The sequence below is a fragment of the Branchiostoma floridae genome, chromosome 11, assembly GCF_000003815.2.
Source record: "Branchiostoma floridae strain S238N-H82 chromosome 11, Bfl_VNyyK, whole genome shotgun sequence".
In the NCBI taxonomy this organism is placed as follows: domain Eukaryota; kingdom Metazoa; phylum Chordata; class Leptocardii; order Amphioxiformes; family Branchiostomatidae; genus Branchiostoma; species Branchiostoma floridae.
In genome coordinates, this window is record NC_049989.1 from 12740885 (window position 1) to 12760610 (window position 19726).

Genomic DNA, 19726 nt, shown 5'->3' on the forward strand with positions numbered 1-19726 from the left:
GGAGAGACTGCAGTTTACATTTTGGAGACGCCATATCTGCTTGGAAATGACAGATATCTGTTGAAATAAAGTGAGAAATGTGAAAAGATTTCAAAACATTCATCTCTCAGTTAAAAATAGCCAAGAAAGCCCTATTTGTCTACCTTTTTATTACAGGAACATTAGCAGAAATCATCCTCAAAAGAATTCTATTGTTTTTGAGCTGAATAAGATGCAGAGAGTTCAGAACTGAGGCACGTGGAAATGCCGGCTACCTTCTGGCAGCCCCCCTTGGTCAGAACTTAGAACCCTTCTTCTCATCTTTGTCCAGGCTCTTTTTTCTTTTCAGAAAGTGATAGTAAAACAATTCACAATGAATTGACAACACAGCCTTCTATCACATGAAAACAGCTTCCAAAACTGTAGAAGCTATTTTAAGGGTTCACAAAGTTACAATGATACAAAAGTAAAAATCAAAACTATCACAGCTATTTCTGCAAAACATATAATACACCACACCACACCTTACTTCATTTACAACAGACTAAGGTTGCATCTCAAGCAGTACAACTTACAGCTCACAAAGTATACAATGGATGACTTTCGGAGCACAACGTAAGAAAGCAAAAATATGACATACTTAATCATATTCAACAAGCAACAGTGCAAGTATGGAAATGGTTCAAGTCAAGAAATAGCAAGGTGAGGAATCAATTTACAAATGTAAACAAAACGTAAACTCAGAGCAGTTATAGAAAAACAAAAACTGCAGATTCTCCCAGGCTGTTTTGACACAACAGCTACCAGAACAGGTAGCCCCACTATGGCCAGGAGGGTTCATACTTCTGCATGTGAGAAAATCATAGATTCGAAGAAATAAACCAAGGCAAGCAGGTGGGAATGAGAACAAAAGTAGAACAATAGCTGAACTAAAAAGATACATTGAAGAACAGTTACAAAGAATGGTTACATATATAACCTTTGGCATTAACATATAAAACTTATAAAACAAATATAAGGCGCATGTCCATTACACTAAGATGTTTTTCTCTTCTCCAATGCCTCATCAACCACCCTCTTAAAATGCTCGAAACTTTCGTAGACTTCACCCTCAAACCCTTCTGTGGTTGACTTTCTGCTTGTAGGGCAGTAGGTGAAGATCTTCTGCCTACTGCCAAACAGTTTGTCTTTGTGAGGTGTGTACCTCTTGCGCTGCCCTCCACAATTGGGCACCTGACAAGCCCCACATGGCTTCAGGGACTTGTGAGGCTTGACAGGCTTTGAGGGAAGCACAGGAGGTGGCGCCACTGGCCTAAAGCCAGCACTGACCTGGCTGTAAGATGTTGAAGGTGCTGGCAGCAGCATAGATGGTGCCTGCGGCTGTTGTGGAACCACAATGAGAACTGGAGCTGCAGCCACACGTGGTGGAATGTAGGTGGCTGGCTTTGGCTGGATGGGCCTGCTCCCCTCCTCCGTCGGTCTCTTTACTTCAAGCCTGTAATGAAAGGATAGTTTAAGCCTTCAACTTTCAATACATTGTTAGTTAACTATACTCGTGAAGGAAAGTATATGTACTTACCTTCTCTTCGCACCACGCCTCTCTCCTGCGTGATGCTCAAGGTTGGCATACTGAACCTGTGGTCGTGGCGGGACAGGTATGCTTGCAGGTAGAGCGGGTGCCTCCGGCATGGGGTAGTCGCACAACACCCTCCTGTGGTCTTTTACTCTAGGGACAGCTGTCGCCAGGTAGTTTGCCCTCTTCTCTTCCTTCTGAAGAAAGTTTGAAATGGATTTGGCATTGATGTTGGGCAGGGGGATGGAGAGCTTGCTCAGCTCAGGGTCGTCCCTGACTCGGTCGACGATTCTCTGGTACTGGGCCTTGATCTTTGTTACGGCTTTCGTTGGGCTGAGACAGGTGCTGGCTGGAGGACGGTTTTTCAACATCTTTACCACTAAGTACAGGAGTCGTGTCTCCTGAGTGACCTGTGCTGCCTGCGCGTATCTCGCCCATCCAAACTTGGTCTTCTGCCGCGCCCTGTTTTCTGGTGTGTCAGCCCCAAGGCACCTGCCGAACAGCGTGTACCCCCACCTGGACTCGTACTCCTTGACAAAGCCGGCAGCTGTCTTGTCGTGGTCCAGGAGGGCCCCTGTCGCTTTCACAATCATCCCTCTCAGCTTGGCAGACACGAGGTGATGGTCACTGTTGTCTGCCAGCTCCAGAAGAAGCAAGGCCAGTGCTTCTACAGCCTCTATTCCCGGCAGATGCATGTGGCTACGTGTCATCATCACGTCCTGCAGTGCAGGGCTCTCCTCCTCCTCCACCTGCTCCACCTTTGTCAGGCTGACATGCTGACTGCTGATGGTGTTCAGGTGTTCCTCTTCTGACACGTCCACGCCCTCATCCTCTGACTCCTCTTCACTCTCCACATGACCGCCTTCACTCGACTCCTCAACCTCCCGGGACTGCTCCTCTTCCACTGCAAATACGTACAAATATCAAATGTGTCAGGACAGTATCGACAAAGAGGATTGGGTATAAAGAGACATATTTCAAAATCAATGCTTCATCTTTAAGTGCTGTACCCTAGGACTTTACCTTTCTCCGCGTAGTACCGCACAGCACTGAAGTCAGTAGACTGGCATATGGCATACTCAATGCCTAGGAGCTCCTCCTCGTCTGGGCTGTTGTACTTGTCAGGGTAGGGGAGAGGTGCCACACATTGAGTTTATTTATTGAGTTTATTGTGATACCCTTTAGGTCATTGAGCTAATCATCTAGGCCTCATTAAAAAAACATACACAATATTTACATTGTACAAGTAGATGGACAGATTTCATACACTCAAAACAGACACAAATACATATATGTACATAAAACCAAGAAGTCATGACGTCAGAGGGTTATATACAATAAAACCATTATGATCCGTAGAAATTGTCTATTTTCTTTAACAATCTTGTATCGGAGACAATCTTGAAGTAGGTAGCAGACTCACATTTTAACTGATATGTAATCAAACGCCCTCCCATCTTTGCTTTACTCATAGTGACTACGTTTTCCATTCCCCTACGCAGAGGGACCACAGTCGTGTCAAAATGCCTTGTGTTTACCTCTGCTACATTGTGTACTCAGACCAGTTAGGGACCGCCCTACTTATAAATATTAATGAGCTTGCCCTTATATGGGCAGTCAGCCGTTGGGGATCGGGCGTAGGAGGATGGAGCCATGTAATACGTAACATGATTGGCTGATAGCTTCCCAGCGGCCTTTGCGAGACAGCTTGCGACAACAAAAAGCCCAAGAAAAGCCTATTCTCTGATTGGTTGACAGCTGGTTTGTGGCGACAATCATAATAACCACTGATAGGGCATGAGATAGCAGGGCCCCATAGGCTAATGCCGTTGGGGACCGGGCGTTAGGAGGATGACGTTTTCCAGCACGCAATGAAATTCATGGCGTGGAAATATTGACACGGAAGAATTCAGTCTTCATTGGCGACCCCCAAGTCCATGACGTAGAGTTGAAAACAATAGTGCGACTACGTTGATTAAAAAGCTCATATTGAATACAGTCAATATAAGTTTTGGCACACCACCTGAATAATTAATAGAAAGTGCTATGCCGATATCTCATTTCTGTACCGTCACAGCTTGGACGAAAAATTTGAGGAACGTTGGCCATGTTGATTTCATTATATGGAAGACATCCGTGAGCGTATTAATTTTCTGCTTTTACCACACACAAAAAAAGAAAAAAATTACAATCGAACAAGAAAAAAACGAAATGAGCAATACATGTCATAGATTAATAAAACGGAATAGGTATACAAATGACACAGAATAGTAACGTCAATTCCAAAGTAAAGTTGTGAACCAACAAAATTGAAGACTTTTTTGTTCGCCATCAACACTAGTGTTCTAAGTCATTTGTTTCACCTTCCGTTACCACTTGGAAATAATGGTGAAAGCAACTTTTTGGTTCAATTTTCTTTTCGCCAGCTCACATCAGTTTACGGATCCATCCATGTGATCCGAATGATGAAATCAGTGTGGCGGGGAAATATGCGCAGCTTCGTTGACGAAAAATAGTGAATTTTGAGCAAAAATACCGCTGAAATATGGGCAGAAAATCTTAATATTTCTGGGGTCCCAAATTTTCAAAATAAATGATAAACGTACCGTCAAAAAATCAAAACGTACCGGGTGGATTTTGCGGCTGAAAAAAAATAAACGCCCCGGTACGTTTATTCAATGAGGTTTTATCAGTACCTACTGATAAAAGCTCCTTGGTTTATTTGGAACATAAGAGTATATTGTTTTGCTTGGGACTAATTTTTTTTTCAAAGGGGACCAAAAATTGGTCAGGAAATCCGAGAAGCTAGAAATTAAATTGGTGTGGCCTTAGGAAGAGGGTTTTTAGAAACCAGCTGTCTCTTTGCCATGCAAAGTAGACAATGTAGAAGTTTCCAGATAATCCGTCGGGATGCGAAGCTCCGCCTATTCGTAAAGTAAGGCATGTAGAAGACTGTGTTTGTATGTAATTCTATAGCCCAGTACTAGTAATTACTTCGGCACCATGTATCAGTGCGGGGTAAGCCCAGCACACGGAATCCCATCTACCTTCGCCCCATAAAAGCCCGTCATGGCGACCTGCTTCTTCCTTCTTGTTAATCTGCTGTCTTTCGCTGATGCCGGCATTGAGACATGCTCCCCCTCTACCTTCAAATGCGCCACGACCAATGACTGTGTCCTTTCGGAACTCACGTGTAACGGAATAACGGATTGTCCTGACGGTTCGGATGAGGAGTGCACAGTGTGTCCTTGGCCCGGTATTCCCTGCATTAGCATGAGCGAAAGCCAACCAAGAGGCCTAGGACTGTCTGTATCGCTCTGTATCCCTCTCGAGGAGCAGTGTAACGGTCACCGTGACTGCTCAGACGGGTCGGATGAAGATTATTGCACGGATGGTTGTCCTCTCTCGTTCGTCAGTTGTAAGGATTCGGACGTTTGCATTCACTTCGAATACGTATGTAATACTGACTTTGATTGCCCAGATGGTTCAGATGAAGACAACTGCGAGAGATGTGAGCAGTACCAGTGTGGAGGCGATGTTCCTGGATGTTTCCTAGATCGGGACCGATGTGACGGGATTGTCGATTGTCAGGACGGTTTGGATGAGAAGAATTGCACATGTCCTCTGGGTATGCTCGAATGTAGGGACGGTTTACCCTCCCCGTGCATACACGATGCACTCCTGTCACAGTGTGACATACGTGACTGCCCCGAAGTATCCAATGACACTGCTATGAACTGCATCTCAGCATACAGCCATGTACATGGATGGAACTTCAGGGAATGTTTCACAAACGAGTTCGAATGCGAAACATCGTCCATTTGCGTTCCTTTGTCTCGGGTCTGTGATGGTAGAAATGACTGTGGGGACCTCTCAGACGAGACATGTGCTGATCCAAAAAGTAACCCGAAGTCCAGTTGGGGCTGCATGTTGGGCTGGGTCCACTGTGAGAGCAACATGTGCGTCCCCGCCGACAGCGTCTGCGACGGCGTCGATGACTGTGACGACGCGTCCGACGAGAGTCGATGCGGTACGCTCTTTGTTTTAGTCCTTTTTTTCAAAATCTTCATTACTTTTACCATCAATTACACATAAGACAACAAATGTTTTAATGTGACATTCCTTTCATGTAGGGGAGTACAGCAACTCGCGGTAGATACCTTGTCTCTGGCTTGACTTTCGCCGTTCTCCCTTTTAAAGATTAAAACGCGCGTACGTGAAACGCAATATGTTACCCTTTTATCAAAAAATACTCTCTCTTTCTTATTGAAGAAACTTCAGATCGACGGTAGTATTCCACTGTCGATTCGAAAGAGCACTTGCACTGATCTAACTCATTCTTATGTCATTAATTTTGAAAGAAGACCAGACAAAGACATGTTTTTAAGACATTCGTCTGGGCTTGATATAGAAAAGGATGGTTTTTCAACCGATAACGCATGCCTCCCTTTAGATATACCGGAATTTGACATACTTGACACACGTTTTCAGATATTTCTACTCGGTGTTCATTCCAAATCATCTAATGACGGCGCGCGAGGAGAGTTAGGAACTTTTCTCATTATAATACCTGCTAGAATTCAGCTAATTAGATACTGACACCGTTTGGTAAACTTACCTGAGGACTCTCTGCTTCGCGATGCATACAACACTGTACTTACTGATAATCAAGACTGGATTAACCATGTTAAGGACATTCTCTGTTACCATGGCTTTGGACACATATGGATGAAACCTGAGGCTTGTAAAAATGTAGATTATATTGTCAACCAACTACGGCTCTGGCTACAAGATACATATATACAAAGTGGTTTAATTCTATTGAAAACAATTCAAAACTGTCTTTTCTTAGCAAGTCAAAAGAATGTTATGAACAAGAAACATACCTTTATGATATAAATACTTTTGAAATTCGAAAAGCGATTACTCAGTTAAGAATCAGTAGCCACAAATTGAATATTGAAGCAGGCAGATACTACAATGTAGCCCCTGACCAAAGGTTCTGCCCTTTCTGTGCAAAGCATATTGAAGATGAATTTCACTTTTTAATCGAATGTTCTAGATACGCTATTTTACGTAATGAGCTATTCACATTTCTCGAGTCCAGTACAGCAGATTTCAAGCGACTCGATGGTACAGACAGATTTGTATATATCTTTGGATGCCACAACTCCCATAATGCAAAGATAGGCAAATATATCAAAGACTGCTTTGCTATTAGAAAGAGTAATGAAACTCATGTATAGCCCAACTGGATTGTAACACTATATCAAAGACCTCTGTCAGCCCTTCTTGTTATGTAAGACTTAAAAGTCTTATTCTATACACATATTTTGTACTTTGTGTAACAGTGGTTGCCATACACGGTACCATGTACAAATGTAGAGCAATAAAGTTCATCACGTATCTAAACCACCCGAGCGGATCAAACCATTCCAGCCAAAATAGGGGTAGGGAATCTCCCGAGCAGCCCTCGTAACCCCTGCTTCGCCTATTGGGTCAGTTAGTCCTCACTCATAGTGAGCAATTGGGCTGGTCTCAATCATGATGTTTCTGACCTAGGGCGAAGAGTTGCTGTTACAGTTCCAATCATGTAACCCGTAACATTGAGTGGCCTTCAGGCCTTGTTACGAGGTGACCATTGAGTAAAAAAAAAAAAAACCAGGCTATGCCCTACGCAATGCCATTGTTAGACAAAACGACCCGTTACTACCCAGTGCATGCGCAATATGTTATGAAGTAATCCCCAAGCAGATCTTGCGTGGCATAAGACATGTCGACAGTATCATAAGCTGGGGAAGGAGTTTATCCTCTGCCGGCCACACTCCTTCCCCAGCTTATGACACTGTCTTATGCCACGCAAGATCTGCTTAGAGGTTATTATGAAGTCCGTTAGATTGTTATGTGTAATCTCTTCGCGTGGCCAATTTAATCCTTTGCCGGCTAAACTCCTTCCCCAGCTTATGATACTGTCTTATGCCGCGCAAGATCTGCTTGGAGATTATGTTATGTGCACCTATCTTAACAGTAGCGAAGTACTGCCTACCAGTTCGTTTTGGCAAACTTGTGTGAGTCAAAAGTCAAAATCTCAAAGTAGTACAAAGCAGAGCCTGTGCATTGTTGCTAAAATAGTCACTAGAAATGCCTGTTAAACAAATGTATCTATATCTGGCTTGGCGTATGGAAGGAGAAAGACTCTTCATCGGCACGTTGGCTATGGATGTTAGAATATTTTCCAGTCATGAGCCCCATAACATTTGCAATTCCATCATTCCCGTCCATGAAACTTTCGTATATCAAAGTAGATTATCAAATTCGTACCGTAACAGTTGAAAACTACTCGAGTCAAAACGAACTAAAAAAATGCCTTTTCTTTGCCGTGTCACAAATCTATAGAATACATTACCGACTTGTTCTCATTAAAATTTAAATGATGATGTCGACTGCCTTTACGACTTGATATGGCGCAAACCAAAGACAACATCACTACTTCCGTCATTTTTCCACAACCACCGTAATGTTTAACAAATGATGAACCACAATAATAGTATTGCTGATGGCTTGGAAGAAATCATAGCCATGATTGGCTTCCACACCCTCAAAAAATGTTGTCGCCTGAGAAGATACGTATAATTCATTTAGTAGCCAAACATGTAACAATGAGTGAATGAACTGTATTGCTCAACGATTGTACAAGATTGTACAACGCATGGCAACAACTATTTACAAGCTACTTACAGATACAGAACAGCGAAATACTATCACTAACATGATAAGGGTTACAGTACAGTCGTGTGAATGATCTAGTTTCACATTTGGAATTCAGTTCCCAGAATGATTATTCGTTAAGTGAATCTAGCTTCTAAGGCCCTCTGACCGGTCTCGTTATATCGCTACGGTCACTGATCTTGGAGGCTCTGTAAGGTGGTTTATGCCAGTCGCCAAATTCGGAAACAAACGTAACCCCCACGAGTTGCACTCCGGTTACCACGGTTATATCACCCGCGTATAAGACTGAAAATTGGCACTTTTATGACGCACTACAGTTTTTTGTTGGTTTTATAATGAAAATAGAAAGGGTAGTTGACAGGCATTTGTAGCCCACCCTGCTTAACAAATGTTGTACACAAATGACTGTAACTTGTGTAACAAAGGTTACCATTGCTCGATGCTCTACACGTTAAAATGGTGTAAAATATGCTGCCAAATTGCAACTTTTGAAATGTCACTAGTGGCGTCCACCTATGCATAAATGATGTGGCCAATACTGGTAATCATTTCGAAGGAAAGGGTAAATTTCACTGTTGTAACAAACGTTGGCGGTATGTTACCTGCCATGTAATGCATAAGCTATGAGGAAGAAACTAACAAATTGCAATTTTCTTGGCTATGGTTAAAAGAGGATTTTTCCAAATCAACTGGATAGGTTTTACTGACAAATAGGCCTTTTTTTCATAAAATATTTTTGTACATTTTAACAACAATGAGTGTACCATATAAGGCATAATTATCAAATACTTGTCCAATGCCAGAAGGTTTAGGTTAAAAATGGCAATCCACCATTTGTTCTAAAGTTTATACTGTACAATGTACGTTATGATATTGTATGATTCTCTTTATCTGTGAGCTGTCTATCTCGTTCTTTCCCTATCTATCTATATATACATATATATTTTAATTGTTTGAAACATGTTAGACTAGTCCTAGGGATAAAGGTTAGTTTCGTTCTATTTCATGATCACGGTAATTAGGAAGAGGTCTATTGAGTCCATGTTTCATGTTTTATATGCATCCTCTGTATGCGTGAATTTATTGTCCTCTTTGTCTGATGATGATATTATTTTTGTCTCCGTCCAATCCTTTAAGTAGCTTTAGTTTGTCCGTATCCCACCTCCATTTTTTCTCTGTTTCCAGTGCTCGGTTACAACTAAAAATTTATTGTTGCGTGCCACGTCTGCATTCAGGTCAAAGCACCAGGGATTGTCAATATCACAATCAATTTTTGTCGTGTCAACAAAGCTTGCTTGTACTAGTTTGAAAAATCCTCTCACATAATCTCAATAAACCAGTTTGGGACTTAATAAAAATAAGAACACATGCACCAAAAAGTCTTTACTCAAGCAACTGGATATGGTTTCCAAAACCATATCCAGTTGCTTGAGTAAATACTTTTTGGTGTATCTTATTACCTGGATGTCTAACCTACATCGACGTAAGAACACATGACTTTTTTCTTCTCTATAGAGTGTACGAGTGCCGAGTTTCGGTGTGAAAACAACCTAAGATGTGTCAAACCATCCCAAGTGTGCGATGGCAATGATGACTGTGAAGACGCAACGGACGAGCTGCTGTGCAGTAAGTTTCCTTTTCACCTATTTCGCATTGAATGCTAATTGGGAAATTCTTCTCAGTGGACTAAATGCAGATAACATGGAAGGGCACTTGCAATCAGTATATGAAAATGTATCTATTCTAAAGCTGACAAAATTTTGAGTCATTAGCCTGGTTAGGTTCAACTTCTTTTTCGAAGACAGTGGAAGACGAAGGATCCGACCTTTTTCGAAGACAGTGGAAGACGAAGGATCCGACGTTTTTCGAAGACAGTGGAAGACGAAGGATCCGACCTTTTTCGAAGACAGTGGAAGACGAAGGGTCCGACCTATTTCTGTAACATGTAAGCTCTGTGATATTTTGAGTAGAGTAGTTGTCCAATCCATGAAAGAAGTTTTTCGTCCAAAGATAACTTTTTTTTTATTTTGTTTTTCATAGAGTCCTGTTCTTACAAGGGCTGGGACTGTGGCAGTGGAGAATGCATTGACCCAACTACGGTGTGTGACGGAGACAAGGACTGCTCTTCTGGGGCTGATGAAGAAAACTGCCACAGTAGGTCTCAACATGTTTGTCCGTAATTACTCTGATTGCATAATGTAGCAAGTGGCAGGACAACGCGGGAGGGGTGGTCACGACATATACGTATGCGTTTGAGTACAAATAAACAGCAGTAGCTTGTTAGGCTAGACCATGCGAAGGAAAAACATTATAGATCAGCCATGGAACATTATTTTCGGTCGTTTTTTTGTTTTAGTTGATTATATAGCCTTATTTGATTATTCCTAAGTTTGTAAACCAGCTGCACGTTCACTCTGTTACTTGATTCCTTGTTTATTTTCACGTCGTTATCATTATCTTTTGACTATGTTATTTAGTGTTCCTTATTTTGTATGTGTGTCCTTTTTTTTGTCATGTGTAAGAGGAGAAGACTCAGATAAGCAACTTTGCTTTTTGTCAAATCCTCGTTAAATAAATGTGAATAAAAAAATTATTTTCCATTTTCTATATCTACTCAAATACATAATATCCATATTCCTATACTTTGGTAGATACTACAACGGTGTTCCATCCGTTTTACTGTGACGGAAGGAGCGTGCCGTACAGTCACTTCTGCAATGGTTGGGCTGAATGTAGTAACGGGAGGGACGAGATTAACTGTGTGACTAAAGGTTGGCGCTGATAACTTACCCGACTATCATACACACTACATATTAGCTAATACGCAGTCAGCCCAGAGCTATTAATATTTGGATACATTATAACAAATCTATTTATAGGTAATGCTGTCTGCATTTACCTTGAATGGGCCCGGCTCCTTGCTAAAATGCTAATAAAGCCGAAAGAGTAACATTTTGAGTGACGGGGAAAAAGCTTTAATATTTTAAAGAAAAAATTGTGTTGTTTTTTTTTGGTGGCCCAGATTGGAAGAGTCAGTGATATTACAAATATCTAATCAGTTAGCTTAATTTTTACAACACGGCCCAATTTCAAGTTATACTGCCGTTGTTCCGTTCCATAATGTGTTAAATTTTCTAAAATAGTCACTCTTTTTTATATCAACCGGGTCACAATCGATGAATTATCTGCATTTACATACTTTATTTTTTTGTACTAAGATTTCAAAACATATACCGTTTTGCAAAGGTTGGCTTGAAAGATCCACCGATTGGGTGATTGATGCATCAAGTGTGTGGTCACGTTTCGTCTATCAACATCCCATCCATGTTCTTGATGGTGATCATTTCACCAGTTGGAACCCGTTTCACCCAGGCCCATGGTACATCGTATTCGACCTTGATGTGCCCTACACGCTTTCCAAAATCAGCATTAGTAACATTGGAGTTGGACCGAATGACATTACAGCATTCAAGTTCCAAATGTCGGCTAGATCGGACCCGTTCCACTGGCAGGACGTGACGGTTTTGACCGGAGTGGCACAGGCTATGACCTCTATGCCGCAGGAATTCGGAGGTTTCTCAGTCTCTAGTCGATTCTGGAAACTGCTTATCACAGCAACTGGTCTCGTCGAACCTTCTTTAGACGAAGTGCGCTTTTTTGGACAGAGAGTGGGTAGGTTATTTAAATACTGTATATCGTATACTTATATCAATATGTATAACGGATCCGTTAATGTATTGTGTGTGTGTGTAAAGAGTGAGACTGAATTTGGAAGCAGCAACAGTTATATCTAAAATGCAATCGTCCTGAGAAAGGTTTTGAACGGTCAAAGAAACTGGTCGGTAATGTGTAAAAATAATCTTGTTTTTCTTGAAGTAAATTAACTGTAATATCCAATTTAAAGAAAAAAAATCGAATCAGCTGTATTTTGGAGTGAGCAGCAACGGACTTTGTCACGAAATGAACAACCAACTGCTGCCGTTACAAAAGACCAGAGCGACAAGTGTGTACGCGGTATGTGAGTAGTGCACACACCGGTGTAAGCAGTGCTTGAGTAGTGCACACGCTGGTGTAAGCGGTGAGAGAGCATTGCTTAAGGTGGGTTTACACCTGCGTTTATTTTCATGCCGCATGAGTTCCGTTTTGACATTTTTCGACATTTTGACTGATTTCTTCAATACGCGGCCGCACGCACAAGTCGCACCTCTACCGCATCTGAATCGTCTTTAGAAAGTTTCACGTACGCAGGCAAACGAAAATATACGCCCAGTTCGCCTGATAGTTTTGGACATGCACAAAACTATCATTCGTACGCAGTTTGGTGCCCAAAGCGTTATGGATGCGCAATACAGTGGTCCCACGTCGGTCGATTGCGCTATGAAGACGCTACATGTTTGCGCTTTATACGCAGTAATACGCGGAAATCGCGGTATTGCGAGTACATAGCGTTCTTACAGCGCAGACACAACGCACCATGAGCGACCGTATAACGAATGCACACATAGATCACGATTTAGTACCGTGCGTTCTGCGATCGCTTTGCGCATACTACGCGTACTGATAGCGTGATCGACGCACACTCCAGATTTGGAATAAATACGAAGGTGCATCTGACTCCAGACAAAAAAAAATCATCTCAAGATGTATATAACTTTATTGCACAACAATTGTACGAGGTACAAAGTATGGCATCTACATAACTACAGTGCTAGAACTTAACTTAAGGCTTATCTAACTAATACAGGAGTTGTAGTATGGGATAAGTTTCTTCCAATCATTGGAGGCTTTTACAATCATTTGGGGAATTTCTAATGTCTAAACCTTCTTTGATATATTTTCCTATATCTGCCATGCAGGGATTGTCACATGTCATTATGTATTTGAATTTGCACTTCAGGTCCATTTGGATAAATCCTTGTGTACAAAATGACAGCCTTCTGTATAGAGAATTGCGTATATCGGAATATTTGGGACATACAACCATAAAGTGATATTCGTCTTCTATTAGCTCTGGACAGAATGGACAAATCCTCTGGTCGATAGGGATTTTTTGGAAATCTTCCGGTTTATGATGTCAGATCCAGGCCAGGACCGACGAATTTGTACCGGGGGCATGGAGAGATGGTCACAACTTGCAGGACACCATGAATGCAGGACACTGGTCCCAACAGAGCCTCCAGGGACGGGAAGATGTAGAGGAACCTGCTCAAGCACTGGGTCAATTTGTGTGACACACGTGCCATTTTGTGTAACAGATATTTGACTTAATTTGCTGATAATGGCACTTTTTTGTGTGTAGAACCACATGATATAAAGGTGCAATATAGAGCCATATTACAACTTTGAAAGAGGGCGTAAGTTTCATAATTGTTTAATTTACGTGTTTGATAAAGATCTTGAATACGTTTTGTTGTGTGTATGAGTGTGATTTTTATAGTAGTTGAAATACTAAGATGATAGGGGAAATCATTAAGGACAAAGTGAAAACAAACACAATCTTAACAGTGCACATAACTTCTTAAGGTAAATGATGTCCCACATTACTGTAAAAGCACAGTGTCACTGCTTCACTGCTTCGCAAATGAATAAAAAACCCTCTTCACTGTTTACCTGTCAATGTTCTACTTGCACTGCCTGTAAACAAAAGCATACGTAGTACAAAGGGTTCCTCTAACAAAAATACTCTATTGGCAATGCTCGCAAACGAAAGTATATGTAACAGAAACTGTTCCTCTGACACACCTGAAATGCGTTTGGAATGCAGTTAGCACCAGGTGCGTCAGGCATGCGGTCGGTAGACGTTGTGTGCGTCCGGAAAACGCCCAACATACGTACCCCATACGAATCTATTCGCAGTACGGAAAATTTTGTCGCGCATTTCAGTTGCAACCATACGCATCTCATGCGAAATGAAAACGCAGAAGTCGTAATTCAAACGCCAGATGGGCTCGACGTACAATTTAATTTATTCCAAAAAAAATCCAAATGTTGGGCGTTCGGCCGCGTATTGACAAAATTTCATGCGGAAATCATGCGCACTTGAAAATATACGCAGGTGTAAACCCACCTTTACGCTGGTGTATGCAGTGCGCGAGCATTATTGCACACGCTGGTCGTGAGCGGTGAGCGAGCATTGCACAAGCTGGTGTACGTAGTGAGCGAGCAGTGTTCGCGCTGGCGTGTGTTGTTCGCGAGCAGTGCACAAGCTGGTGTAAGCAATGCGCGAGCAGTGCACAAGCTGGTGTGTGTTGTGCGCGAACAGTGTACACGCTGGTGTGAGCAGTACGCGAGCAGTGCAGACGCCGGTGTATTAGTAGTGCACGACCAGTGCAGACGCCGGTGTGTGTAGTGCGCGAGTAGTGCACAAGCTGGGGTTTGATGAAAGAGCTGGGCTGTCTACCAGGTCTGTCTACCTGACCTGTCCGATTTCTTCTATACTTAAACCACCAATCCGCGGAGCCTGGTAGAGACTAGCACGTGGCTAAGCAAGCTGAATTTTCCCGCGGGTCCTTGTGGTGGAATGTTTCGGCCTGTAACCTGATTGTGAAGGCTTCAGGGTGTTATGTTCCGTAATTAAGTAGACTTGTGAATGTAATGTAATTTTCAAGAATTTCATGAAAGATGGAATGACTGACATTGGTCGATAGTTACTACAGTCAGTTTTGCTAAATCATGGTTCCACGTTTATGTAAATCTGCACCAACATTACGCAAAAGCAACAACTACACTCACTTAATATGAGTCCATCTAAGTCTTATTGGTTTGAAACTATACAGTTTGGTCTGCGAGGTAAAATGATATCAGAATCCAAAATTTTTAGCACTCTCGTGTGTGAATCATTCTATTAACGTGGTTAGCCAATTCATAGGAAATAAGTACCCATTCCTTTCTTGTGTTGTTTTAGACAGGGCTAAGGCATATACCACAATGAAACCAGTGCATAGAAAAGTATGCTAAAATACATCAAAGCAAGGAGTCATTAAATCTACACGAAGAACCCCATGACGAGCTGATAAACTTTTAAACAAATTTGAAAACCGTAGACAATACCCGGTCCTTCTAACCAAAAAGAATGCTTCAGATTGGGCGAAAGAGGGCAATAATTTCAAAGATTTCATATGGTAATATAACCATATTCCGAGTTTCTAACCATAGAACTCTATTCTAACGGTATCCCTAACGGTTTCTAACCATAGAACTCTATTCTAACGGTATCCCTACATGCGATGCTTCAGAATTGGCGAAAGAGGGCAATAATTTCAAAGATTTCATATGGTACTATAACCATATTCCAAGTTTTTAACCATAGAATTACTGCGCAACTCTATTGTAACGGCATCCCTAAATGTAGCCTGGGTACCATACCATCGAGGCGCTCGGCGGTGTAGGGGTGGCCGCCCGTGCAGTTAATTGGTACAGGCCGGGAGAGTTCTTACGGGGTTAGCTTAATTTAGTCGCGCCCCGACTCAAAAGGCCGGCTACAAGCTCTATCGGCGAAATCTCAAAGGGCAGCTAATCAGACAGGCTGACAGAAGCAGGTCGGTGCCCTAGCACTGGGCCGGGTAAAGCACCCCAAAGCCGACCAGCGGAGAATGGTACCCAGGCTACCCTACATGTAGCCTGGTTACCAAACCCCAGCCCGATCTCAAGTATCTATCGTGCGGGGGTCTGGCCGGATGGGACAGGAAATCTTCTCAATTTTGCCCCTTATAGTGGGCAAATAACTCCACCAATAGAACAGCACAGGATCAGCAGGAGGTAATTACACCCCTGCCATGATTGGTTAAACACCCCCAACTGTACTTTTTGAATCCATAACAGTGACCACTAAGTACCTGATTCGCTACTGTGATAGCCTGCTGACCAACTGTGGTGTGTTGTAGCTGGCTACCTGTGGTGAGAGTGGTCATCAATCCTAGGTTCTCCTCCCTCTGATCAAGGGCCTTCGAGAACCTTTCTACAGCCATCCTGCCAGACCCCAACACGAAAGATATATTTTGAGGTTGGGGTATGGTATCCAGGCTACCCTACATGCGACACAAATCAAATGTTGCTGAATCTGTGCCCACGCAGTGTGCGATGATGATCAGTTCTACTGTGCGGATGGAACCTGTTTGTCGCTGTCCTTACATTGTGACAACAAGCTTGACTGTAGTGGCGGAGAGGACGAAGAAAAATGTGCAGGTAATTATTTTTAACATTCTATTTTTGGCTATGTATAAAACAAATTAGCCGTATCAAACTGTCTATAGATACTCTAGGTACATAACATTTACGTATAATGTAAATCATATGCAAAATCGGTTTATAAATTTTTTTTTTGTAAACTTGGCATATTTCTTTCTTACCTTTGCTTTTACCTGGTCCCATCCTCATGCCTACTGGTCCAGGACTATGGTAGCGTCCAGTGTCAGCCCCCTTACCCTCTACTGGCTCTGTGGGAGAATTCTGACAGTTCGTCTTCCTTTAATCACATCCAAATCATGACACAATTTGCATAATCATTGAGGAAATGCTACAATAAATCCCTAAACAATGAATTTTTGTTGTTATATGTGATTTTAAAGATATTGATTTCACATACCATCTTGCAGGTATCTGCAATAGTTTGCAGTTAGAGTGTGACGGTAGCTGCTTACCAAGGTACCGCGCGTGTGATGGCCTGCAGGACTGTTCGGACGGCAGAGACGAGGAAAATTGTACCATTCAAGGTGAAAACCAGATAACCTATTGTATTTTTTTTCAAGTAAATAAATACCAAAAAGCTGCTGACCAAAATACACGATGCAAATAAGCTATTTCTGAAACCATACTCTATATTATATACCATAGCAAAGCTCTGTAGTCGTTGAAGATGGTAAACAAAAATATTGATAGAATACACATAAATTAAAAAAAAACTATTTCCAAGTTCTATAAGCAATAGCTTTCATGTTGATTATATTAGCAGATCTCTCTTAAATTTAAGGTCCACGTCAAAGTCACCAACTCGTAAGGATGTACGGAGATATGCAAGTCGCAAAAGAATATTTTTTTCTGATATTGTGACTCTACAGGGTGCGGTGTGAAGCAGTACCTTTGTTCGGACGGTACCTGTCTGTTCGAGTCTCAGTTGTGTAACAGTCAGCAGGATTGCATTGCAGGGGAGGATGAAGATGACTGTGGAGGTAATAAGAAAAAAACAGCATTTACTATAAAGAAGAAATAAGAAGAGAAGAAGATGAAGAAGAAGTAAGCTGAAAGATATCATATCACCTTTGCTAATTTTGTCAGGTGACCCATACCAATTGCAGACTAGACTGTTTGGCATTTCTAACTGTTTGGTGACAAAAATGACAAATACAGCTCAAATGCTGAAAAAGTACCAAATAACGGTTGGTAAGCTATACATATAACACTTTGCATCCGATAAGGTGTGAAAACTGATTTTGAAAAGGTAGTTAAAAAGGTGGTGAATAGATACACTCTTATTTCTTATAACGTGCACCTGGCACTGTGGATAATCGCGGGATTTTGGGAATTCTTGTCAAACGAACGCACAGTATATATAGTAGGCTAGCCCCTGAGGCGTCGCCAAAAAGATACCTCGACCACTCGCGTTTACCTACATTTTTTTGTCAGTAGATTCATGCACGGGATTCATGTACATACATGCTCATTACAGAGGTCCCACCTCCTGGCTACCCTCTTGGTTTGGGGAGTCGGTACATCCCTGACGCTTTTATCACTGCCAGTTCGGAGTACAAATCGGACTTCGCATCATTTCGAGCCCGACACTCGGCCCTGCCTACAACAGGACATTGCTGGGTACCAAGTTCAGTAGAGGATCAATGGCTACAGGTATTGCATTGCGAAGAGGTGGAGTGGTTTTTGATGCCTCTGACACAACTGAGGAAATCAAATTCAAGAATGGTTTACATTTTTAAATCCTTTTTTTTTGCATTTGTTTTTTTTTATTCCAAGGGGAATTTGTAGACCAGTCTACAGTTACATACCGGACTACATTTGGGCACGGCTGGGCCCCGGCTTTCTCAAAATTCGCGTTAAAATATACCGTTGATTTCCACACACCCTACGGGCACGGGCGTAAATGTGACCGTGGCATTGGTTAGGCTTCCAGTGGTCAGGCCCACTGAAACCTTGATTGTCTTCTTTTTGTATACCAGGGCTCATTTTCAACTCAGAGCCTGGCGAGGCTGTTTGCGAAAATAAGAAGAAAAAAATGACAAAAATACAATGTGTTTTCGTGCTGTGACTGCTCTGTACAGATAACCTACAAAGGAATCTACAAAGCAATTAAAAATTTTGTTGGTAGATAACCCTTTCAAGTGTATCCGTCCCTAATATTTCTTATCATATCATTTTATCACTTATTACTAAATTTTTGTTAACTAGCAATGAATGTGATTTTGATTCTTTGTCTGGAGCTCTTCTTCTATGTTCAAATCGAAAGCAGCTAAAGAAAAAAAAGTCGATCGTGGTTGAATATTAGCTGTGACTTGACTTGTTTGCAGGTATACTTTGGAAAGACGACTGACGTCACCGGTGTTGTCATCAGTGGAGGCGGCTCGAACTGGGACCTGGGCAGTTGGGTGACGTCATTCACTCTAGCCTTTAGCACGGACGGCACTTTGTGGGCGCCGTACAGAGGACGCAATGACGGCGTACAGGTTAATGAATTAGAATTTACTTGTATCGATGAAGAATTTCAGAGGACTAGCTAGGGCGAATTTTATTGTTTATTGAAGTGAACCACGACTTGATCATCACACACACACAAGCGCACGCACACACACACACACACACACGCACACAACACATAGACACACAAGCACGCACACACACACAACACACATGGATAGACACACGCTCACACACACACACTCCACACGTTTGGAGAGGGAGAGAAAAAAAAAATGTCGAAGAGTAAGAGAAAGATTATTTACATTGTCTATCACAGCCTATCCTACCTCCTTGTGGCCACAAAAGATTATCAGGATGCACCCTTAAGTCTTATAACATCTATTACATCGCAGGTTTTTCAAGGAAACAGAGACCGGTACAACAAAGTGAGCCGCCCATTTTCGGATCCGGTGACATCACGCTACATCCGTCTGTACCCGACAGCATATGAAGGCTGGATCGCGGTGGCGATGGAGGTTTACGTCACAAATGGTTGGTTGATCGTTGGCTGGCTAGCTGGTGGGCTTGTTTATTTGCAAATTTGTTACAAAAAGTGCTAAAATGACATTCTATTATATATAATGCATAGACACAAAGCTTGAAATTTAATTGACAAAGGTATGTACCGTGGCCGATAGTAACAATGTGCAAGACAATTACTTTTCTGCTCAAGACACTTACTTTTTTTGCAAAACACACTTACTTTTTTCTGCGCAACACACTTTTTTCTGCTCAAGACACTTTTTTTTCTGCTCAAGACAC

The 19726-nt window shown here is 42.0% G+C and overlaps 1 protein-coding gene across 2 annotated transcripts in view; it reads right to left on the minus strand.

Annotated features, from left to right (window-relative positions):
• The window catches only part of LOC118426514 (coiled-coil domain-containing protein 157-like), a 1184186-nt gene that overhangs the window by 15009 nt on the left and 1149451 nt on the right, over window positions 1-19726 (minus strand). The gene's annotated exons all lie outside the window — the stretch shown is intronic.